The sequence below is a fragment of the Bos indicus x Bos taurus genome, chromosome X (assembly GCF_003369695.1).
Source record: "Bos indicus x Bos taurus breed Angus x Brahman F1 hybrid chromosome X, Bos_hybrid_MaternalHap_v2.0, whole genome shotgun sequence".
NCBI classification, from domain to species: Eukaryota; Metazoa; Chordata; class Mammalia; order Artiodactyla; family Bovidae; genus Bos; species Bos indicus x Bos taurus.
Window position 1 is genome coordinate 86,595,885 of NC_040105.1, and position 17,256 is coordinate 86,613,140.

Here is a 17,256-nt window from a genome sequence, read left to right on the forward strand (position 1 = left end):
TGAGTTTTGAAAACTAGGAATCTCAACTCCAGTTTGTAATTAAAGACATATTTTAGAAACCAGTTGTAGCCTATTGAATCCCTAAACTAAGAAAATATTGAGAAGCCTTGCAGTGTTTAATCTGATGATATCATAGTCCTCAGTGGAAATCTGCAAAATTGAGTCAAAATTCTATTTGTCTTCTTCAAATATGGGATTGTTGTTATGAAACACATATATGTTATTTTAATGACTTTGATGAAATGCACGAAACTCATTTTGATGCAGCTAATTCTGGTTGAAAGAATTACTTTTCACCCTAGACTAGATTTCTTCACTCTTGCATCGTTTCTAGCTATTTTGACACTAAGGTCATTTTATTTGTCTGGTCTCTTCTAGATGTCATAACATTTTGTCATGAGATCATGAGAAATGTTTCTTCTGCTTTGAGAGGAGTGATTAGGAATCTGTTTAGGATGGAAAATCTATTCTTAGATTTGTTGCCTCTACTGCTTACCTCTATCTGCTGCATGAAAGAAAATCAATAATGTCTCAAAGCCTCACAGTTACATATTTGAGTTACATAAAATTGTTCTGTGGAATGATCTAAACTTTTAGAATTTGTTTTGAGTTTGGTACTTGGTTGGGTCTGGGGCCATGTCTTGCTATTGCTTGACCTTAAAAAAATTTTTTTTTCTTTTTTTTTTACCAGCACTGCCCCATTGCTGATGAAAGATCAGGATGTTGTCTAGGTGGGCTTGGCACCAGGTGCCAAACCTCAGTACCTTTCTCTTCTATTTTCAGGCATAGCAGCCCTGGAAACCATCAAATTGAGGTGCTGGAAGCATTTTGATAATATCTTTTCTTATTCTTTAAAAATCTGGCCTGTCGCCGTCATGCAACCATCAGACCTCAACATGTGTGCTTAACGGAGAACGTTTGTTTTCAGAACCGCCTCTGTGTTGACCTTAGTTTTGCTTTTGAAGAAGAGTAAGCAGTGTATTGCCCCATGCAGTACATGAGAAAGCAAACTGCTTTTACTGCTCCTCGTATTGTTTGCAGGTGTTTGTAGGAGGATTGAATTATAACTTAATTAAAGATGATACATTTTTGCTTAACAATTCACAGAAATAACTGCAAAGGGATGTCTTAAAGGCGGATTACATTATAGATACAGCAGAAATTAATTGCTTTAGAGATAAATGGGTGATTTCTACTAGTAGTAAATATCAACACTGTTGAAATTGCAGCAAGTTTCTTGGCTGACCTTTTTATGGGGACACATAATAGCCCTTCCTTAAGTAGTGTTCCATTGAGATGGGAAAGACTTCTCCTCTGCTTGGGAGTTCTTAGTACACTGGTGCTTCTTTTTAAATCTGTTTTTTGAAATTTTTGTTTTGGGTCTCATCTGCAGACATACCTTACTGATGCATTTTCAATACTCAACTAATGAAACTTCCAGGTAACAAAACCTCAGTTGGGTGTGTTTTGCAATGGAACTAACCTATTCCAAATTTTACACTTGCCAGAGTAGTAGTATAACCAGAAAGCTGTAACCTGTTTGTAACAGCTGGGTAGCAGTCTGCAGATGAAATTGATCAAAACCTTTTAGTTTTCTGTTTGTGTACTTCAGCTCTGCATTTTCCTTCCCTTTATTTCTTTTCAGAACCTCACTTTCATCCTTTGTCTTTGCATAATTCTTCTTGCTCCAATATTTAAAGATTAAAAAAAAATACATTTTGAGCAAGCCAGCTGGTCCCTAAGCAGTAACAGGTATAACTGGATAATTCTAGAGGGTAGCTATTATTATTAGCTTTTTATTAATAAAAGGTAAGATGATCATCTGATTGGGCATATAGGGTTGAGGGTTGACTCATGGGTGACCCTCCTTTCCTGTTACAGGTGTATGTCTGCTCTCTGTGTTAGTCTCATGGCCTCTTTTTAAAAAAAGTTTTTAAAGATTTCTCTGATGTGGATCATTTTAAAAGTCTTTATTGGATTTATTACAATATTGCTTCTGTTTTATGTTGTGGTTTTTTGGCCACAAAGCATGCAGCTCTTAGCTCCTGGACCAGAGATTGAACCTGCACCCCCTGCATTGGAAGGCAGATTCTTAACCACTGGACCACCAGGCAAGTGCCTAGTCTTAGGTCCTCTTAAAATGTTATCTATTGAACACTAAGCTCCAGAAGGAGAGGGCATAGTAAATGTTCACTGGATTTTTCATGAACGAATGCATGTTCATGTACCTGTAGCTGCCTGCAATTTGACAACTAGAAGTACTACAACTAAAAATATTACAAAAGAAGAGGGTTGGGACTTCCCTGGTGGTCCAGTGATTGAGAATCTGCCTGCCAATGCAGGAGACATGGGTTCGGTTTCTGGTCTGAGAAGATCCCACATGCCACAGGGTAACTAAGCTGGTGCGCAACAACTACTGAGCCTGCGATCTAGAGCCTTTGAGCCACAACTACAGAAGCCTATGGGCCCAGAGGCTGTAGTCCGTGCTCCGCAACAAGAGAGGCCACAGCAATAAGTGTGCACCGCAACTCGAGAGTAGTCCCCACTCACTGTAACTAGAGAAAGCCCAAGTGCAGCAATGAAGATCCAGTGCAGACAAAAAGTAAATACATTTTTTGAATTAAAGGTTGTTACTGGCTGTACTTACTTTTAATTCCTTCCCTCAAATGTTCTTATGATGGTTGGTCTTCAGCAATGATGATTACAAAATCAAAGAAAATAGAGACTCAGCCATTTATTTCCAGCTTCAGTGAGTCTTTGCCTAATAGGGTAACTTCACTTTCATATTATGAAAGGCAATGCATATGTCGTTAAGTCTTTATAGCTTTTGGTTGTCATGCTAGAAGGCATACCTTCTTCAAAGCTTCTATCTATGAAAGAAGTTTGATTCCACAATATTATTCTTTAAATGTAGGAATCTTTTTAACCAAATGGATTTTTTCTTCTAGGTTTAAAAGGCGTGATCTTAATACATGGCTTATTTTTTAAAATAAGTATTTCATGTTGGAATAATGTTAGATTTACAATGAATTTGTGAAGATAGTTCTGATGTTCTGGATATCTTTCCCCCAACTTCCCCTAAGGTTAACATTTTACATAACAGACAGTGGCACAGTACTCTACAGTATAGAATTTGTTTGGATTTCCCTAGTTTTTCTGCCAAAGTCTTTACTTTTCTTCCTGTTCCAGGATCTAAAATTGTTATACATGTTTGTTTTAGAAACATGTATGGATAAAAAGACAAAACAAAGTAAGGCTAACCCCCTACCCAGAGACATCTATTGAGGCTTTTAGTATATATCCTTCCATATGTCCCCAAACATTTTGAATGCCCCTAAAACACTGGGTCTTAGAAAAGACCCTGATGCTGGAAAAGATTGAGGGCAGGAGGAGAAGGGGATGACAGAGGACAAGATGGCTGGATGGCTTCCCCGACTCCATGGCCATGAGTTTGAGCAAACTCCAGGAGATAGTGAAGAACATGGAAACCTGGCATGCTGCAGTTCATGGGATCGAAAAGTCAGACACGACTGAGTGACTGAACAACAGCAACAAAACACAAAATGTGTTTTATATACTGTTTTGTAATTGCTTTTTACACTTAATATAGCATTTACTTTTTTGGTGAACATGTTCCCATGTTTGCTGTTTTTTAATATAGTTTAATCTATTCCTTATCCTGAGGGTGTTTGTTTGTTTGTTTGTTTGTTTGTTTTGGTCATGCTATGTGGCTTGCAGAATCTTAGTTCCCCAGCCAGGGATTGAACACATCCTCAGCAGTGAAAGCACCGAGTCCTAACCACTGGACAGCCAGCAAATTCCCTATCTTTAGTTATTTTGTTTCCATTTGTTTGTTCAATTAACTCTTCATGATTACAGAGAAACTATGCATGTATTCTCAACCTTTTTTCCCCAACAAACCTGAGAGATAGGACACTCTTATCAGTAACAGTGGCTCACTAAACCACTGATTCTAAATAGGTGTGTATTTGGTTGAACTGTTTGAAATTGCTATTTTGGGGGATATGTAACAGTTTTTTGACTATCAGCAATTTTATTTGGCTCAACTTAATAGTTTTTTTTTTTAGTTTTTAAAAAAATCTGTATTTGTATTTTGAAAAATTTCCAATAAAGATCATGTTTATTTACTAAGACAAAGTATATTCTTTATTTCTACTAAAAGTGGTTTAAGAGGGACTAAAGAAAAACTGCCAAAATCAATTCATGAAAGTTTATTTTAAAATGTGGGATAATACCACCTAATAGTTTTTAAAATAGCTTTCTAAGTCATTCTGATCCCTTTCCTTCCTTATCACTCCACTCAGAATCCCTGGCATCTCACTCTGAGATTCTCTGCATTTAGAATGATAAGCTATGAAAAATTTCACCAGGTAAAAATGTTGACAAACCACCTTCTAGGTGTCTCTGATAAACAAACATCCTTAAAACCTATGCCTGTGTTAATGATACATGCAGAGAACTTGAAATCTGGTGAATTGCATCTGTCCATCAGTATGCTGAAAATAAACTTGTGAGCATTTAACCTAAGCTCTGGGAGATGCAGGCTAATTGATGGCTCTGCCTCCTGGTTCCATACCTGTATTGGAAAGCCAGGGGCACTGGCGCCACCCAGTGGTTCCTTGTAGACTAGCAGCTGATGTTGCTCTTAATACGGCTGCTGCTGCTGCCAAGTTGCTTCAGTCGTGTCCGACTCTGTGCGACCCCATAGACGGCAGCCCATAGACGGCAGCCCACCAGGCTCCCCCCGTCCCTGGGATTCTCCAGGCAAGAGTACTGGAGTGGCTTGCTATTGCCTTCTCCGCTCTTAATACTACTTTCGCTCTTTTTTCTTTCCTGTTTTTCTGTGTTCATGGTCTCACCTTCCTTTGCTTCTCTCCATCTGTGCCAATTGCACTAACGGATTTCATTTAGCCCAGCTGATGAAAATCGGAGTGGTACCCTAACCATATAATTTTGCTGCGATATACTTATAGCAGTAAAGGCTTTGGAATATGAGACATGAAATCATAGATGTAAACATACTGAACAGACTGTTACTTTCTCTGCTTGTGAAATCATTATTCCTACCCAGAATGGCTATAAAATTTGTATTCTACCGGAATGTGGCATGTCTCATGTTTAATTTCAAACTTCTCAATAGATGAGAGGAAGTATTATACATCTCAGATATGAAGAGGCATACATTTCTGCCTAGAGTGAAAGATTTAAGTGGGAATTCGTTCTTTGGTCTCCTTCCTCTTTAGCATGACTTGTTATTTCAGTCCAGAACTGTTTTGTAAGCATCTACTGTGTACCTGTACTGTGCTGGGTTCTCAGAATTATGGCAATGATGGGGACAGACATGACTTCTGTCTTTAAAGAGCTTATAGCCCAGCTGGGGAACAGAAACTTGAACACGTTTAGGTGTTGTGCTATATGAGCACTGGGAGGACAAACAGCAGAGGCACCTGACATAAAGTGGGGAGGTCAAGGAAGGCTTTTTAGAAGTGTCATTTAAACTAAGACCTAAAGGAAGCCAAGAAAAGGGAGAAGAGAATGTTCTTGGCAAAGAGAAAAGCATGTGCTAGATGCAGAGGTGAGAGATTAAGCTTGGTGCTTTTGAGAACCTAAAAGAAGTTCATGATGGCTGGAGCTGTGAGATCAGCTCATTTCAGCTTCACAGCAGTCCCAGAAAGTAGGAGTATTATTCCCTCCATTTCAGGGTTGTGGCAAATGAGGCACAGAGGGTACATAACTTGCCCGAGGTCACTCAACTCTAGTAAGTGGCACCACCAGGAACTGGATCTAGGCCGGCTGGCTCCAGCACGTTGGTTCACAGTTACCCTCATCAGGGTGGTGTGTTGTGTGTGCTGGAGCTTCACTGTCCCCCTCCCTTTAGCCTTTGATGGAGCATAGCACCTTATCCTTTTCATCTGTGGTCTTTTTTTTTTTTTTTCCTGATGGGCCTAATTAAATAAAATCGTTCTTAGTAAGCTGAATATTAGGCTGTACTGGATACAGCCTCTTCCAAGAACTGAAGCTTATAAATAGGTGAAAAATTCCTTAAGCTTACAACATCTGGGTTAGCCTGGAATGTCTCCTGTTTGCTTTAGTCTTTTATCACTGGGAATCAAATACCTCATTCAATATGCAGCTCTATGGTTGCTAACCTGTATTTTCCAGAAAATCTTAGATGGCAAGTTATAATCGGTTGTATTTTTCAGAAATGAGTATCAGATTTGTATTCCCTGCAAAGTTAGAATTTTTGTTTGCTCAGTCCGTGGGGTTGCAAAGAGTTGGACATGACTGCCTAAGCACAAAGTTGGTTTGGCAATAGGTTAATTGCCAAATTAACCTATTTGATTTAGGTTAATTTAGTGAAAGCGTAAACACAACTTCTTAAATAGGATTATAGTCTTTAAAAGTCATAAGTTAAAAACCTATTTGTGGAGGTATTTTCTTAAAATGGATCTAATTTATCCTTTATGTACTTAATATACAAGTGTATGCTTTGTAAGATGAGGAATTGACTTCAGTTAGAAATTACCAATTAAAATCTAAAACAGTAGATTTTAGAAGTGGGATTATAAATATTTGGTTGTAGATAAAATATTTAAAGTTATCATAATTTGATATTGTTGAAACACTTGGAATAAAAAGTCATGTGTGTGTTTACTGGCACAAAGCTGATTATTTCATTTACTTGCCCATTTGTATATGACTGTGGATTCAGTCAGTACTTAGTACTTTCCAGTTGTGGAGGTTGGCTTCTGCTGGTGTAGCCATATATTCTTATCTTGTTCTCTGTGGGACCAGAGTTAGGGTTATTACTGGGTCATCACTAGGGTTGCCTCTCCCAAAAAAGGAAAAAGGTTGGGCGTGGGGGATGACTCTGATAAGAATTCTGGTAAGAATCTGGGACAACACATGACAACCAGGGAATATACATTAGCAAGCTGAGAAATGTGATTGCCTTTTTTTTTCACCAATTCATGTGCATGTGAGCTTGGTCACTCAGTTGTGTCCAACTCTTTGTGATCCCATGGAGCCCACCAGGTTCCAGTGTCCATGGAATTTTCCAGGCTAGAATCCTGGAGTGGGTTGCCATTTCTTTTCTCCAGGGGATCTCCTGACCCAGGGTTCGAACCCTCATCTCTTGCATTGAAGGCAGATTCTTCACCAGTTCACACAGGGCTCAAATTTGTGAGCTTAGCTTCAGAAGCACTGGCTCAACTCAATTGAGTTAACCAGCAGCCACAGACTACTTTCCCTTAACTTTGGAGTAAAAACATTAATTTTCAAGTAAATTAAAAACATTAATTTTCAAGTAAATTGTATATTGCAGTGGGATGTTATGCGTAGCTGCTGTGTGCCTTTTATCATTTTGAGCATTGTGAACTCAGTGCCACTAGGCCCTGTCGAGGTTATTGCAGGACACAGTTGGAGCTGTGTGGGCCTTTACAGGAAATGAGATTACTTAATGATACTTTACTGTTGCCCGAAACATTTTGAAATGAAAACTTTGAGGGAAAGAAATGATTCAACCCTTTCTGCCTCCTACAGCTTTTTGAAGTCAGCTAGTACATATTAATAACCTGATATCACAGTTGATTGGAATGTCTGAAGTAAGACAGTCTTAGGTAAGATGAGATCTTCTAATATTCTGAGCCACTGGTCCCAGAGTTCAGGTTGTAAACAAGTGGGTACTGATGGAGAGTTTAGTTCTGAAATCCCCTGCCTGTATCATCCCTCCCATCACCATGTGGAAAGCAAAGAAAGGATACTCATTTGCTGCCTTTTGCCTGTGATGCTCACCTGGGGGCAGGCAGGCCTCAATTCCCATTAGGGGGCTGATTGATATTAATATTATATTAATATTAATAATATATTAGTATTAATATACTTGGGCTAGCTGAAAAGTATTTTCTTTGTGGGGCAGAAGAATGCCAGTATGACTCTTCTCATACCTCTTAAATCTTTTGGCAGTGTCACCTGGCATTTGAGTTCCTGTTTGTTTTAATAGGATAAGTGGGTGGAACTGGGGGCATTAAGGAAATTATTGATATTTCCATCTGTACAGAACCCCTTGTGATTATCTGGCTTTTTGATATTGTCTATTCACTTGCCAGTGGGCTTCTCTTGTGGCTCAGATGGTAAAGAATCTGTCTGTAGTGGGGGAGACCTGGGTTCAATCCCTGGGTCAGGAAGATCCCCTGGAGAAGGGAATGGCTACTCCAACTCCAGTATTCTTGCCTGGGAAATCCTGTGGACAGAGGAGCCTGGTAGGCTACAGTGTAGTTACAGCAAGAAAAAAACCCACTGATTTTATTTTGCTTTATAGATCATATTACACGAGCAAAAGAAGTTTCTTTTACTTTGAGTCTAGTTTAAAAACTGAAGTATCTAATCTTCTCTCTACAATGCAGTTATGTCAGCAAAATAGCATCACTTTACCATGTCAGTAGGGCCAAATACCTTATGGGCCATGTTCGTTGTCACTTATCAATACCCACATATAAACATAGACACACACTAGGATTAATTGACACTGGTGCTATTTTTTTTACTTATGTATTGAATGAGAAAAGTAATATGTTCACTGCAGCAGTTTTAGAAAATGTAGGAAAAAATAGGACAAAACTAAAAATCACCTGTAATTCTACAATCCAGAGATGAATATTTCAGCTGGTAGCCTGCATATATTTGGTTAAGTTTTGTCTTAAACCAATTTCACTTATTAATATCTTGACTGTTTTTTCATATCCTTAAAAATCTTTGACAATACTGCGTTTGATGACTGTAGTGTTAAATCATGAAGATACATCATTGTTTTACCAGTCTCCTTTTGGATATTTGCTGTTGTTTCTAGTTTTCTGTTATTTATATCACAGCAGTGACTATTGTCTATGTTTTTTTGTGCATGTGCATTTCTCTTTCCTTAGGCTAGTCCTAGAAGTAGAGAGTGAAATTACTCAGTCATGAGATATGTATGACTTAAAGCTTCTGAATGCCTATTGCCAAATTACTTTCTATAAAACTTATACCAATTTATACTTCCGTCAATGGGATATAAAGTGCCTTTCTGTATACATTTGGCAACACTGAACAATTTCTTTATTCTTAATTGGCACTACTTTTGACGGAACTCCAGTGCATTTTTTTTTTCAGCAAATAAAAATTATTCCTGGCAGAAATGAAAGTGGTGCTTGCAATATTATGAACAGTAGTACCGCCAGGAACTGGTGGCCCCAGTCATCAAAACAGGCCATATTTTAGCTCTAAGAGTCTGTATTTCTAAAAATATATTTTCTTTTCTCAGTGGTTTATCAACCTCATCTTTAATGTAGAAGAAAATGCTAATGTTTTTCTCCTAAAATGATTGCTTCATGAGTACTTATTGTTCATTACCTTGGTGCTCTCTGTGTGTTTATTTATTGAGTCATGTCTTTAAAAACAAAATGTAACTTCTGGCAAAAATTACCCAAACTTTTGGAAAGTTTTGATTGTTACACAGCAGTACTTTCTGGTCAAGATCTCTTGAAGTAACAAATACTTCTTTCAGGCATTGTTCAGTTCTTCAGTATTTTAATAAAGGCCTTGTAAATTCAGAATTACCCATGTATCAACACACGGCTTGAGTAAACTTGGAAGGAAGAGATGTGGTAAGTCCAATGTTTGATATTATGCAATCAATTTGTTCAAAACACTCTTTTAAATCACTATTGGGAGATTGTTGCTCCTGAGCCGAGTAGGCAATGGCACCCCACTCCAGTACTCTTGCCTGGAAAAATCCCATGGATGGAGGAGCCTGGTGGGCTGCAGTCCCTGGGGTTGCTGCAAGTCCAACACCACTGAGCAACTTCACTTTCACTTTTCACTTTCATGCATTGGAGAAGGAAATGGCAACCCACTCCAATGTTCTTGCCTGGAGAATCCCAGGGACAGCGAAGCCTGGTGGGCTGCCATCTATGGGGTCGCACAGAGTTGGACACGACTGAAGCGACTTAGCAGCAGCAGCAGCAATTTTCAGCTATTAAAACAGTTCTACCCCAGTGATTGCCTCCTAATAATCAAGCTATATCTTAGGTGGATCTTACAAATAGGATTCTTGATATATGTGACTTTAAAAATTTCTTATTTAAATGCAGTTGTTCTACTGAGAGCATTTAAAGAGAATGTGCCTTTCTGTCTTGATACTGTTAATTTCATCCTAGGTAACCAAAAGGTTAGAAATAGTGTAATTTTTTGCTTTCTAATATTCTCACATTTCATCTTAAGAGTAAAACTAATCAACACTGATTAGAAAGAAATTCTTACATTATCTGTATAGGAAAGCATATAAGAGGCTTTCCTTATGTTCTGGAAAATAGATCCTCTCTTAGCTCCTGTGATCATTTGGAAGGGGAGGGAAGAGAGTTTCTTTTTAGAGACTAATTACTCTCATTTTAGGGAGAAGGAAATGGCAACCCACTCCAGTATTCTTGCCTGGAGAATCCTGTGGACAGAGGAGCCTGGAGGGCTGCTGTCCATAGGGTCACAGAGTCGGACATGACTGAAGTGACTTAGCATGCATGCATGCATTGGAGAAGGAAATGGCAACCCACTCCAGTATTCTTGCCTGGAGAATCCCAGGGAGAGAGGGGCCTGGTGGGCTGCCGGGTATGGGTCACACAGAGTCAGACATGACTGAATCGACTTAGCAACAGCAGCAAACTTTCATTTTAAAGCCTATTTTAGCTCTGGAAGTCTATAACTTTGTAGGTAAGGAATGGTATTTATATGTGTATAGTTTATCTTCCTGTCCCAGGTGAGGTCTGGTACTTACATTGTAGGTAGATACTTGTCATTTTTATACATACACATAATTTACATATGTGTGTGATATGCAGATTGTATGTGTGCATGTATATATATAAAGCCATGCTAATGATGAAACTGTGTGTGTATATAATTCATATAATTTACCATACTAATTATAAGGGCAAAAGTTATGTAAGAAAATGGGTGGTAACAGAATTCTTAACTATAGTTGAAGTATTTCTCTTAATGTTCAAACTGGACTCTGTCTTTGAGCTTGGGTAAAGACAATGGGTAGAGTATAAATAAACATTGCTTCAAAACTGAGAAAATGAAACGAAGAATTTACCGCAGAATACTGCAGATCTAACTACGTAAAGAAATATTCATTGTTGTCATGGATATGCAATTTATATATTGTTCTAGCACTGAAAAGAATAATTTCTAACGAGTAAAACAAAGGATTTTCTCTTTGGTTAAAATTGATTATCATTGTATCATTGTTCTAAAATATAATGGTAGTTTTTTGTTATAAGTACTTTTCCAAAATATCTGCTGAAGTTGATAATGTAAAAAAATACTGTCTTAAAAATAGTTACTAATGAAGTGAAAGCTGATATTAAATGTGAAGAAAAAAAATGACTTAAACCAGCTGTATTCTCTGACAGCTGTTAGTTTCCTTTATCCATTCCAACAGATTTTTAATGCTCTTTCAAGCCAAAATAGATGCAGAGATAATAAGACACAATCCTTGCCCTATATGACCTTCTATTTATGTTTACTAAATATCAATAACCTCAGACATGCAGATGACACCACCTTTATGGCATAAGGTGAAGAGGAACTAAAGAGCCTCTTGCTGAAAGTGAAAGTGGAGAGTGAAAAAGTTGGCTTAAAGCTCAACATTCAGAAAACTAAGATCATGGCATCTGGTCCCATCACGACATGGGAAATAGATGGGCAAACAGTGGAAACAGTGTCAGACTTTATTTTTTGGGGCTCCAAAATCACTGCAGATGGTGACTGCAGCCATGAAATTAAAAGACGCTTACTCCTTGGAAAAAAAGTTATGACCAACCTAGATAGCATATTGAAAAGCAGAGGCATTACTTTGCCAACAGAGGTCCATCTAGTCAAGGCTATGGTTTTTCCAGTGGTCGTGTATGGATGCGAGAGTTGGACTGTGAAGAAAGCTGAGCGCCAAAGAATTGATGCTTTTACACTGTGGTGTTGGAGAAGACTCTTGAGAGTCCCTTGGACTGCAAGGAGATCCAACCAGTCCATTCTAAAGGAGATCAGCCCTGGGTGTTCTTTGGAAGGAATGATGCTAAAGCTGAAACTCCAGTACTTAGGCCACCTCATGTGAAGAGTTGATTCATTGGAAAAGACTCTGATGCTGGGAGGGATTGGGGGCAGGAGGAAAGGGGGACGACAGAGGATGAGATGGCTGGATGGCATCACCGACTCGATGGACATGAGTTTGAGTGAACTCTGGGAGATGGTGATGGACAGGGAGGCCTGGCATGCTGTGATTCATGGGGTCACAAAGAGTTGGACACGGCTGAGCAACTGAACTGAAGTGATTAAGATAAATTCATAAATGGTATAAGGTGCAGTTAACCTAGCAGTTTGACTTAACAATTCTTCTAGAAATGTATCCTATAGAAGGGCTGGCATAAATATATTGTTAAGGGTGTTTATTGCTGTTTCTAATGATGAGAAATTAGAAAATCCCAAATACCTATCAATAGGGAAGATTGGTGAAGAAGGCAATGGTGCCCCACTCCAGTCAGATCTCTTGCCTGGAGAATCCCATGGATGGAGGAGCCTGGTAGGCTACAGTCCATGAGGTCGCTAAGAGTGGGACACGACTGATCGACTTCACTTTCGCTTTTCACTTTCATGCATTGGAGAAGGAAATGGCAACCCACTCCAGTATTCTTGCCTGGAGAATCCCAGGGATGGGAGAGCCTGTTGGGCTGCCATCTATGGGGTCGCACAGAGTCGGACACAACTGACGCGACTTAGCAGCAGCAGCAGCAGCAGGGTAGATTGGTAAGACTTAATTTTGACATGGCCATACAATTGGAATACCATATAACTGTTAAAAATTTAAAAAGCAATAACAAAGTAGTAGTATGTTAGATCTATGTATTCTGACATGGAAAGGCATGTAAGAGCCGTTTTTTAAAAAGAAAGTTGCAAGCTTGTATAGATAGTATAATTCAGTTTTTAAAAATTGTGTGTGTGTATTAGAATATGCTTAGAAAAAAGTCCCCAACGGTATTCACCAAACTGTTAAAGCTCTTATTTCTAGAAGATCGAATGAAAAAGATAGTTTCACTTGTATTTGATAATTTGTAATGTTTGTTTTTCAAGTAGCTTTTTGAGATCATGAGTATTTTATAAACACTTTTTGGTTTTAACTTTTCCATGAAGCAACATTATAGTCTATGACTAGCCTGTGACTAGTCTAGAGTCTGGAATTACATCCGTACTCTTTTCATGATAGATTTTGGGTAGTTTTACTTAGGTTATAACATTTCTTAAATAGTTTTAATGTTTACAAGTCAAGTGACCCACAATCTTAGGAGCATTTAAAGCTCCTGGACCACTCATACTCAAGTATATTTTTAAAGGGAAAAGAAAAGATTCTATTGTAGCTTAGACTCTGAGCAGTACCTCCGGTGATTTGACTACCTTATTACTGTCATGTAGGCATTTTAAATGAGTCATTTTCTTGTTCCATTAGGATTTTGAGAAACTAATTTTTAAGTAAAAGCAACTTTTATTTCTGGAAACTTTGAAAGACACTAAATCAAAGAATACACAACTTAAAATTAGTAAAGCATGTAAAATTCCCCTTTAATTGTACCATGCAATAATAGCAGTAATATTTGGTGCATGTCTTGCTAATTTTTCTATGAATATGTGCCTTCTCAAATATGTATGTATATATATATAATGATAGACTCATACATACTGTTTTGCACCTGTGTTATTTTTTATTTCAACATCTCTGACCTTTAAAATATATGCTAGCATGGCAGTTTTCATCCATTAGTATTTGCCGGTATATAAATTTTGTATACATAGATTTATAAAACACTGTTGCTTAGGGAATTGTTTCATAAGGGACTTTCCAGGATTTACTTTTAGATTTGGACACAATGTGCGTAGGACTTTGTTAATGTTTCCCACTGTTTCCCGAAACATTCTCTTTTAAACTTACTAAGATTGGTCCTTGAGTCATTAAGGAAAGAATGATTGATCATGCCTGAAACATTTCCATCTGATGCTGTCACATTTTTAGTATATGGACTTTACTTTAGAAAAATGTTTCCAAAATATTCATTAGCACACAAACTTATTTACAGAAAGGGCAAAAACTAAACACATTAATGGTTTGTTATGAAGTCTGTCTCAAAACATGAGGTTGAACAACACTGCCTTCTATTTGTATTACTTTTTCCCTTAGTCACTCTCTTGTTAGCTGCAAGGACACTGTTATGCTCCCTGATATTTAGTGGGAAGGCTTTCTCAGAGCTACCTCATTCCCTAATTGAAAGATGATCAACTCTAGATGCTGTATTACTCCTTTTGTTCATGCCACCAAGTGACTATAAAGTGGAAACAAACCATGGTATATGCTTCAGTCTGTTTAAAAATTTGCTATGCTAAGGATTTCCAACTTCCTTATGTTGCAAAAGCTTGCATATCCGTGAAAGTGAAAAGTATGACTCAAATTTACATTGTAATTTTAGCCAGATCATCCATATTTCTGATCATCTGTAAAGAGAACCTGCATGTTGATAATCTGTTTAGTTCTTTTATATCAGATTATTTCTTCAATTTAATAGGATGACTTTAAGAGGAGGATGCTATTTTGTAGGGAGGAGGCTAGAGAGAGAGGCGAGTGCCAGTTTTTCTGTTGTGCAGAGAAACTTAATTAGGCTCAGTTAGGAAATGTGATTCGGAGAAGGCAATCGCACCCCACTCCAGGACTCTTGCCTGGAAAATCCCATGGACGGAGGAGCCTGGTAGGCTGCAGTCCATGGGGTGGCTAAGAGTCGGACACGACTGAGCGACTTCATTTTCACTTTTCACTTTCATGCTTTGGAGAAGGAAATGGCAACCCACTCCAGTGTTCTTGCCTGGAGAATCCCAGGGTCAGGGGAGTCTGGTGGGCTGCCGTCCATGGGGTCACACAGAATCGGACACAACTAAAGCGACTTAGCAGCAGCAGCAGCAGGAAATGTGATTTGATTCCCTTTTATCATCTGTAAAGTAAGTAAGCTGTTGCTTACTTACTTTTAAGCAAGTAAGCAACTTACTTACTTACTTACTTTTAAGTAAGCAACTTACTTACTTTCTTACTTATCATCTGTAAAGTAAGTAAGCTGTTGCTTACTTACTTTTAAGCAAGTAAGCAACTTACTTACTTTTAAGTAAGCAACTTAAGTAAGTAAGCTGAGAAAAATTATGTCTGTCTTTTGTATTAAAGAACATCTGAGAGTTACATTGTCCTGCCCAATTGATTGAGGGCTCTCAGACTGGAAATTAGCCAAAGGTTGGTATGGGCCTCTCATCCAACTGAAAGAGTTCTCTTATACTTTTGAGTATCCTCTCCAGCCTCTCTTTCTGTAGGACCAATGACCAAGTGTCAGGTCTCCTTTGGAAACTTTCTCTATGGAAATTATTTTTCAAATTACACAAACTACTGGATAGTTTTGTATCCCGTCCCGACTCTGCACCACCTATAGATGAGTTCATGTGATTTTATGAAAGGTTGGTTTTTTGTTGTTTGTTAGTTATCTGAATTAAGCTCTGTGTGGAAGAGGAAATACATGCATTTGTATAAGAAATATGAAGTTTTTCTTCCTCAATGTTCTCTTTTTGAGCTCTTGGGACTTTGTTTTAATACGAACATGCAGAGATTTCCCCTCTTGGTGTTAATATCAAGTGTTAGCCCTCAGGGAGTAAAGGAAGAAAATATTAAATAGTGTGTCTTTTGTTTATAAGTAATCTTAACCACTTGTATTTGCACAGGTACTGATACTACTGCCAGAGCCCCCTTTCCTAGAGTAGATTGTGGGTATTAACTTGAAGTTGAAAAGTAGTTCTATTAAGCCAAACGATTGGCATACTTAGTTAGTGATTGATCTGGGTATAAACCTTTGTTTCCTTCACCCTCCTGATAGCAAAAGAGAAAACCAACTGTTTGAGTTAATACCAGCTAGTTAGTATGTTGATTAGTTATATGGATGTTTGATTTGCAACTTCCATTGGGATGTCTAGAGTAAAAATTTTGTTTGAATGTTATTCTTATAATCATATGGAAGTAGTACCGAGTACTACTGGATGGAAAGAAAACTGAAGCATAATATGATGCCCAGTCGTGTTGAAATGTAAGTAAACAGTATCTGTTACTGGAGAGCTTTATTTTACTGTTCTGAGTATTCAGATGGTAAGAAGTTTTCTCCTGCATTTTCCAAAATAGACTAACTCTCAACTATAAATGGATCCTAAACCTTCACAGTGTATATATATTGAAGGATGTCACAAGACTCTTTATTCACTGAAGGAAGATGAAAATTATCTCTCATTTCTACTTAGACCAGTGCTGTATTTGAATTTGGAAAGAGCCATGTATTGTTTAAAGGAAATAGTTCATTTTTAATGAGAAAATAGCTGGGTGCCTGTGGGCATTGAGGTTGGGGTTAACCAGTCAGATTGACCTACTAGTTTCCCATAGTCAGACTTTGTCTCTGAACTTGGCTCCTATCCTGACTCTGGGAGAAGAGGTAGAAATAAAACCATTTACATCATGACTCCTGCTCTCTGTCATTTAAAAACATTTAATTGTGTATATATATATATATATATTATTGAGATATAATTAACATATAACATTGTATAAGTTTAAGATGTACAATGGGTTGATTTGATATATTTATATATTATACTGATTAATACCTTTGTATTGGCTAACAACTATCACATCATGTTAACTATCATTTCTTTTTTGTGACAAGAACATTTGAAATCTAATCTCTTAGAAATTTTTAAGTATGTAATACAGTATTGTTGATCATAATTACTGTGCTGTGCATTATAGATCTCCAGAACTTACTCAGCATTCTAGTTGCAAGTTTGTATCTTTTAACAGCATCTCCCCAATTCCTCCACCACCCCACTCAGCCCCTGATAACCAGCCTTCTAGTCTGTTTCTTTGAGTTTGACCTTTTCAGATTCCATATAAGTGATATAATACAATATTTGTCTTTCTTTGACTTAATCTAACTATAATGTCTCAGGGTCCATCCATGTTGTTGAAAATGGCAGGATTTCCTTCTTTTTCATGACTGAATAATACCTCCATTGTGTGTGTGTGTGTGTGTGTGTGTGCGCACGCATATCACATCTTCTTTATCCATTCATTCCTTAGCAGACACTTAG

The 17,256-nt window shown here is 37.8% G+C and overlaps 1 protein-coding gene across 3 annotated transcripts in view; it reads left to right on the forward strand.

The window, feature by feature from the left end:
• The window catches only part of ACSL4 (acyl-CoA synthetase long chain family member 4), a 77,642-nt gene that overhangs the window by 12,437 nt on the left and 47,949 nt on the right, over window positions 1–17,256 (forward strand). The gene's annotated exons all lie outside the window — the stretch shown is intronic.